The sequence below is a fragment of the Lipotes vexillifer genome, unplaced genomic scaffold, assembly GCF_000442215.2.
Source record: "Lipotes vexillifer unplaced genomic scaffold, Lipotes_vexillifer_v1.1 scaffold3, whole genome shotgun sequence".
Taxonomy (NCBI): domain Eukaryota; kingdom Metazoa; phylum Chordata; class Mammalia; order Artiodactyla; family Lipotidae; genus Lipotes; species Lipotes vexillifer.
This window is the reverse complement of record NW_006783631.1, coordinates 4,298,776-4,307,451: the sequence shown is the minus strand read 5'-3', so window position 1 is coordinate 4,307,451 and position 8,676 is coordinate 4,298,776. Positions and strand designations below refer to the sequence as shown.

Sequence of the window (8,676 nt, the reverse complement as noted above, 5' to 3'; positions counted from 1 at the left end):
TGCCAGTGGCTGCATCTCCTTAGGACCACAAGTGTGATACATGTATGTACATAATTCTGCATTTTCTGTAGGCGGAAATAATCACGTGGCTTAAACCTAACTATGCCGTAGGTCATCCTGTGGACCACAAGGCAATTGACTACTGGGTCGAAGCCCGACCTGCTGCAGAGTTTTGTTTTACATTTTTTAATGGTTGAAAAAAATCTAGAAGTAAATTTCACAGAGTTCCCTGGTGGCCTAGTGGTTAGGATTCTGGGCTTTCACTGCTGTGACCCCAGGTTCAATTCTTGGGGAATCGAGATCCCACAAGCCCCCAGCCAAAAAATAAAGTAAATTTCATAGCACGTGAGAATTCTATGAAATGTGAATTTCAGTGTTCATGGATAAAGATTTATTGGGTCACAGCCATGTTTATGTACCTACTGCCTGTGTATGGCTGCGTTTGTGCTAGAAGAGTTTCGTTGTGATAGAGGCCGTGAGTGGTCCCTCCATTCTTAGTACTCCTGCTGGCTGCAGTACAAATTGCAGTGCCGTGGTTTTAGCTTGACACACTTTGCCACGTGTATCGTGGTACCATGAATTTTGTGTATTTTTAACCAGTGCATACCCATCATGTCAAAACAAGAAGAGAAGGTGGACTTCGACTATCATACTTCAGCTTGTGGTGGAGTGTGGGTTATTTTATTAAATTAGATTGGCAAAGCATCGTGTCTGTTTTGCAGTGACCCTCCAACTGTGCTTAAAAAATACAATATATGTTGACACTACCCAGCCAAGTACCCATCACAGTATTCCCAACTCAGGAAAGCAACAGCTAGAAGAAATAGAATTTTTAAATGGAGTATCTCAGCACACGATTTCTCGATCCCCCCCAAAAATGAGAATGAGACTGTAATTAAAGTTTCCAAGTGGCTTATTTGATAGGCAAGCAAGGAAAGCCTTTTACCAATGACAAGGTAATTGTGTCAGATTGCAGCAGCTGAAGAAATGGGTCCAGATAACATAAACGTTTAAAGACTCGGCCGTTTAGCAAGAACAGTTGCTTGAATAGAGGAAGCAACGTGAGTCCGTTTAAAAACAAGGCAAATTATTTCAAATGTTTCTCCTTGGCTCTTGATGAGTTAAAAGATGTTCCCAATACTGCTCATCTGAATATTATTCAAAAAGAAGTCCTCGCCAAGTTTGATGGGCAAGCATGACCAACTCAGCCTGGTTTGCCCAGAACCTTTCTGGGTGTAACCCTGGACGTCCCACATTGTGGGAACCCCCTCAGTCCAGGGCTCACATGGAGAGTTTACCACCCTAGAAATGACGGAAGCATTAGCCTCTCTGGGTAGTCTGTATGGAACAACTATAAGCAAAAATATTTTCACAGATGAGAAAAAATTCAGTACAACCTGGAGTGGAATCTTCCACCATGTGCCACAACCAATGGTGGTATAAAAATATGTGTGAAACAGAAAAAGGCTTAGTTAGACAAACATACAGTTTGTGAAAGCAAAGTGTTTAAAGCCTGTTGTATTATTGTGTTATTCACCAGCAAGTACTTAGAAAATATGTATGTGAACATAAGATGCTAATTTTACTGTATGTTAATTTTTAAAACTATATAAATTTCTAAAATTAAAGAAAAATATGTGAATCTATCCTGTTGCTGAACCAATAGTGTCACTGGTGTACTTCATTTGTTGTGGCCTTAGCCATCATCACTTTGTTCCGTGAGTTTTTTGATAGAAATAGAGGTTAAAGTCCTGACTTGACCTCACACACAGCAGTTTGATGGCTTAGCTGTGTTAAAGTTTTACTGAGACTCTCTGACTTCACCACCAAGATTGCAAAATCCTGAATGAGAATAACCAATCTCTACCGTCATGGAACGCTGAATGGCTTTGGAAATTAAGTTTTGCTGAAGACTTGATGTTTCTTAATGAATTTAAGTCAGTGAGTTCAACTAAGAATTAAAAGTCAAAGCACCATGTATATTCAAAACTTATTGGTGCTAAAGTCACTTCGATCACAACTAACACTTAAACACAAGAAATGTGCTGCTGCTTTATATACTTGCTGTGCTGTCAAAAGTTAAAATGAAGTGAGATCTCCATACCCACACAAATTTGCAGCAGATATAGTTTCCAGCCTCAAATTACAGTTCCAGCAGTGTTTTTCAGACCTCAATACAAGTGCAAAGGAAATCTATTCCAAAATCCTAACTGGATTAAATTCTGTGGGATGGATGGCCTGCAGCCATCTTTCAGCTGAAGGTAATTACCTGCAATGTAATGAATGACGTGCTAAAGGGCACATGTCAACACGAAGCAGAGAGAATTGTACAAATGCCTTCAAAGTGAGGAATATACTCAAAATCAAATGTGTGGGGATTGATCTCAGTACTTGACAGTACCTATCTGTGTGAAAAATCATTTCAGAAGATGAAATACATAAAATATGATTACAGATCAACATTAAAAAACGAACATTTGCAAATGACTTTGATCATAGGAAACAGTAACTTGACACCTTCTGTGAAACCTAATTCAAAATGTATCAAAGGACTTCCCTGGTGGCGGCAGCGGTTAAGAATCCACCTGCCAATGCAGTGGACATGGGTTCGAGCCCTGGTCCGGGAAGATCCCACATGCCGCAGAGCAACTAAGCCCATGCGCCACAACTACTGAGCCTGCGCGCCTAGAGCCCGTGCTCTGCAACAAGAGAAGCCACTGCAGTGAAAAGCCCGCGGGCTTTTAATTAATTTAAAAAAAAATATCAAAGACCTAAGTGTAAAACATAAACTAGAAAACGGAATCACTTTGCTGTACACCTGAAACTAACAAAACATTGTAAATCAACTATACTCCAATTTAAAAAAAGTTAACCTATGGCCTGGGTGAAAATATTTGCAAAGGACTTTTTTCTAGAATAGAAACAAAACAAGACAGCTCAAATTGTCTTATGGAACCCAATTTCTGCCTTCTGACCGTAAAATGGAAAGTAATACAGACTGTTTTCTTTTTTTTTGCCTTACCATGCGGCTTTCGGGATTTTAGTTCCCCCACCAGGAATTGAACCTGGGCCACTGCAGTGGAAGAGCCAAGTCCTAACCACTGGACCACCAGGGAATTCCCCAGACTATTTTCTTCTTCTTTTTTTTTAATATTAAAAAAAATTATTATTTATTTTGGCTGTGCTGGGTCTTAGTTTTGGCACACGGGATCTTCCTTGCGGCATGCGGACTTCTTAGTTGCGGCATGCAGGATCTATTTCCCCAACCAGGGATCGAACCTGAGCCCCCTGCATTGGGAGCACGGAGTCATACCCACTGGACCACCAGGCCCCCCCAGACTATTTTCAATACTTGTATTCTCATTAAGGACTCAGGCATGATATATGAGATAAGGAACATTTATTAAATGTTCGGAAAAAGAGGAGACGCAAAAGCCTTGCGCTGACAAGACCTGGTGACTTAATTGAAATGGAGGCAGAAATGGGGCACTGGGGCAGGCATGGGAGGAGGAGGCCAATGAGATGCATGCATTCTTAGGAGCTTGGCTTCGAAATAACTGACAGCAACAGAACGCTAGGTGGCAGTAGATCCCAGACACTTCAAATCTACAATCCACGCCATTCACTTGAGGAGCCTGGAGGCTTCTCTGGTGGCGCAGCGGTTAAGACAAGAATCGGCCTGCCAATTCAGGACACACGGGTTCGAGCCCTGGTCCGGGAAGATCCCACATGCCGCGGAGCAACTAAGCCCGTGTGCCACAACTACTGAACCTGCGCTCTAGAGCCCACGAGCCACAACTACTGAGCCTGAGCGCCACAACTACTGAAGCCCGCGCACCTAGAGCCCATGCTCCGCAACAAGAGAAGCCACCACAATGAGAAGCCTGCGTGCAGCAAACAAGAGTAGCCCCCGCTCGCCGCAACTAGAGAAAGCCCACACGCAGCAATGAAGACCCAACGCAACCAAAAATAAATAATTTTTTTAAAAAAAGGAGCCTGGGGCTTCCCTGGTGGCGCAGTGGTTGGGAGTCCGCCTGCCGATGCAGGGGACACGGGTGCGTGCCCCGGTCTGGGAAGATCCCACATGCCGCGGAGCGGCTGGGCCCGTGAGCCATGGCCGCTGAGCCTGCGCGTCCGGAGCCTGTGCTCCGCAACGGGAGAGGCCACAACAGTGAGAGGCCCACGTATAGCAAAAAAAAAAAAAAAAAAAAAAAAGGAGCCTGGCAAAATGCAAAATTATTAAAGTGATTAACCCTAATGGTAACTTTTTTTAAAAAAAAAGACCCCCCTGTGCAAACTGTTATATACAGAATGGGTTAACAAGAAGGCCCAGACCTACTGAATAGCAGAGGGAACTCTACACAATACTCTGTAATGGCCTATATGGGGAAAGAATCTAAAAAAGAGTGGATATACGTATATGTATAACTGATTCACTTTGCTGTACAGCAGAAACTAACACAACATTATAGATCAACAATACTCCAATAAAAATTTTTAAAAAAAGGAAAACAAGGTCCTACTGTGTAGCACAGGGAACTATATCCAATATCCTGTAATAAAACATAATGGGAAAGAATATTTTAAAAAGAATATATGTATAACTGACTTTGCTGTACAGCAGAAATTAACACAGCGTTGTAAATCAACTATACTTCAATTAAAAAAAAAATCTCAGGACTTCCCTGGTGGCGCAGTGGTTAAAACTCCATACTCCCAATTCAGGGGACCCGGGTTCCATCCCTGGTCCGGGAACTAGATCCCACATGCATGCCGCGACTAAGAGTCCACATGCCACAACTAAGGAGGCAGCACAACCAAATAAATAATAAAAGAAATATTAAAAGAAAAAACCTCCCTGGGAAGCATCATTTTACACACACACACACACACACATACAGCACTAATTTCTAGACAACTAGAGACAGAAACTGCCACTATGAAATGACTCTTAAGCAACTGGATGCTTAATAACATCCTTTTGGTAATTGGTTATTGTTAAAAATGAATTTGCCAAAGGATTTCAGATCACCAGTAATACAACATACTGATGACATGAACCATGAAAGTTTTTAGCTTATAAATTTGCATGTAGTTATGAACAAGCACAGCTTAGGGTCATTGGGCAATAATTATGGGTAAATGGTTTTATAATTTGGTGTTCCCCAGTGTGTATTAGAATTTGGTGGCTGTATTTTTTTAAGGATTTTTTAAATTTATTAATTTAATTTATTTATTTTTGGCTGTGTTGGGTCTTCGTTGCTGTGCGCGGGCTTTCTGTAGTTGTAGTGAGTGGGGGCTACTCTTTGCTGTGGCGCGTGGGCTTCTCATTGCAGCGGTTTCTCTTATTGCAGAACGTGGGCTCTAGGCGCATGGGCTTCAGTAGTTGTGGCTCACGGCTCAGTAGTTGTGGTTCGCGGGCTCTAGAGCGCAGGCTCAGTAGTTGTGGCACACGGGCCCAGCTACTCCACGACATGTGGGATCCTCCCGGACCAGGGCTCTAATCTGTGTCCTCTGCATTGGCAGGCGAATTCCCAACCACTGGGCCACCAGGGAAGTCCTGGTGGCTGTATCTTAAAGATTTCATACAAGAACTTGGCTTTACTCTCATCATCACTGTAAACATCTTTAGCCCATGGTGTTCAGAGTATTTCCTATTCTGCACTCTCTGTGCTCATTTAGTTTTATTTTTTTATTCCTGTGGCCTGAATTATAAGCACGAAGTAAACACTGGACTTAAGATTTGGTGCATTTTTCTATTTCAATTAGTAAATCTCAACCTTTGGAATTATTTTCAAGTTATAGCTAGGTGTTATATTTCTGGCCATTTTCCTCTCGGAACAAAAACAAACAAAACATAGTTGTTTGGGAAGTTAGGTTTTCACTTGGGTGGAGAGCTACTGTCCCATTGATCCAGTTAGGGAATATTTCACATGCCTATCTACAAATTTCTCCTGTCCCAGGAACCAATCTGTTTAGAATTAAATTGCTCACCAAGTAACTGGGCGGCCTGCTGTGCTTCTGTGTGCTAACAGAAAGAAGGAGATGAATATGTAGCCATGATATGGAAGTTACATTTCTGTGCTGATAAGTGGCCAAGTTTAGAATCTCCCCTGTTATAAATAAGTGCTGTCAACCCTAGGGTGCCCAGGAAAAGAAGCTCAGACATTTGATACTTTCCAAACATAGTTTCCGTAGCAAATGTGCCCTGAGCAATGCTGCTGGTCTCTGGCAGCTCCATTCACAGGTTCTCCTGTGATCTGAGCTCCAAAAGGAAGAGCTGTAGCCTTGGCATGGGGGGAGGAGCACAACTTCTGCAAGAGGAACTAAGGAAACAGTCCTAATTACCCATCCAAGAGAGAAACTATTCAGATGATTTTTGGCAGGGATACAGGATCGTCACTGATGATTCTTTTCTTCTGAAGGAGGGTAGTGTCATGTTTTACTTCTATTTCTGCTTTAACACTTAGCTAGATGATAAATATTGTGGCTTTCTTCTAATTGGCTTTAAAAAAATCACTGCCGATGCATTTGCCTGGCATAAAAAAAATTGCAGGGACTTACCTGATGGTCCAGTGGTTAAGACTGCCCACTTCCACTTCAGGGGGCAGAGATGCGATCCCTGGTCTGGGAACTAAGATCCCAAATGCCACGCGGTGTGGCCAAAAGTAAATAAATAAACAAATAAAATTAAAAATGCAAACAAGTCGTTTAGTCAATGCAAATTGAATAAGTGTTTCCTACCTTGCAAATATGTAATGTAGCCCGTTACCTGACTGACATTAATGTAAAACCAGTCGTATAAAGGCATAGGTTAGTCAAACAGCTCACTGTTTATGATTTCCTGGTGACTTTTTCCTTTTTTTTTCAATTTAAGTCATTGCCTGTGTAGTTAATACATGCAAAACATACCGAGGGAAAAGCCAGTCTGTCCTGTCCTGTTAATCTGCTCACTGTGCTCCAGCCCACCAGCCTACCCAGGAAGCTCCCCAGTCCCTTGAAGAAAGAGGCCCTGTTTCCTTCCCCTTCATCGTCTGTTTACTGTTATTCTAATTGTCTACCTCCCCAGCCCACCCCAGGTACCCGCATTACTAAGGGCGGGAGCTCTGTCTTACTCTGGTTGCATATCCAGTTATTGAGACAATGCTGGTACATGAACTAACCCACTCAAAACATATCTGAGTCCCAGCCATGTGTCAGGCACTAGGGATTCAAAGTGAACAAAACCCAGCAAAACTGTTTACAATAGCCAGGACACGGAAACAACATAAATGCCCATCAACCGAGGAATGGATAAGGAAAATGTGGTACATATATTCAGTGGAATATTACTCAGCCATTAAAAGGAATGAAATTGGGTCATTTGTAGAGACATGGATGGACCTCAAAGACTGTCATACAGAGTGAAGTAAGCCAGAAAGAGAAGAACAAATATTGTATACTAATGCATATATGTGGAATCGAATAGATGATCTTATTTTCAAAGCAGAAATAGAGACACAGACATAGAGAAAAAAACGTATGGATACCAAGGGGGAAGGAGTGGGGTGGGATGACTTGGGAGATGGGGATTGACATATATACACTATTGATGCTATGTATAAAATAGATAACAAATGAGAACCTGCTGTATAGCACAGGGAACTCTACTCAGTGCTCTGTGGTGACCTAAATGGGAAGGAGATCCATAAAAGAGGGGATATATGTATATGTATAGCTGATTCACTTTGCTGTACAGTAGAAACTAACACAACATTGTAAAGCAACTACTATTTAAAAAAAAGCAGCAAAAACTCCTGTCCTCGTGCAGCTTACATTCTAGTACTGTGAGACGAGCAATTATCAAAGAAGTAAGAGAAATATATACTGTGCGGAAAGTGGTCACTGCTGTGGAGAAAAATAAGACAAGGGTACAGGGACTTCTAGGGGTGGAAGTGGGGTTGCCCTTTTAAGGGGGTGGTCAGGAAGGCCTCACTTTGAAGTTGACATTTGAGCAGAGACCCCTCAATGTGGGAAGGGAGGGAGCCATGCAGAGATCTTGCCCGAAAAGCTTTCCAGGTGGAGGGAACCGTAAGTGCAAAGGCCCAGAGGTGGGAGCAGCCCTGGTTATTCCAGCAAGAGAAGGAGACCAATGCAGCTGGAGCAGAGTTGGCAAGGAGGGTGGTGTGAGGAGATGAGGTCTTTAGTGAAGAGGGAGAGGAGAGAGATGCCAGAAGGGGCCGGTCCTTGGAGGACATTGTTAATTCTTGGCCTTGACCCTGCGTGACATGATGAGCATTGGTGGATTTCCTTTTTTTTTTTTTTTGGCTGCACCTCGCGGCTCGCAGGATCTTAAGTTCCCCAACCAGGGATTGAACCCTGGCCTAGGCTGTGAAAGCACCAAGTCCTAACCACTGCACTGCCAGGGAATTCCTGGTGGGTTTACATTTTTAAAGGATCCCTGCTATAATGAGAATAGACTGAAAAGCCACCAAGGAGGAAGTTGACACCCTAGCCGTCGTCCGGTGGGCGTCCATGGTGGGCTGGACCAGGGTGATACAACGGAGGAGGCAAGGAGCGCTTACCTTTCGAAGATGTTGTGAAGGTGGCAGCGAGATTTGCTGATGACACAGGTGTGAGAGTGAGAAGGAGGAGTCAAGTATGACACCAAGGATTTTGAGCAGAGCATCTGGAAGA

At 43.0% G+C, this 8,676-nt stretch overlaps 1 non-coding gene across 1 annotated transcript; it reads right to left on the bottom strand.

Annotated features, from left to right (window-relative positions):
- Positions 1-3,044: 3,044 nt before the first annotated feature.
- TRNAG-UCC (transfer RNA glycine (anticodon UCC)) lies at positions 3,045-3,116 on the bottom strand. Its single transcript has one exon. It is a non-coding gene; the product is annotated as a tRNA-Gly (tRNA).
- Between the last annotated feature and the right edge of the window lie 5,560 nt (positions 3,117-8,676).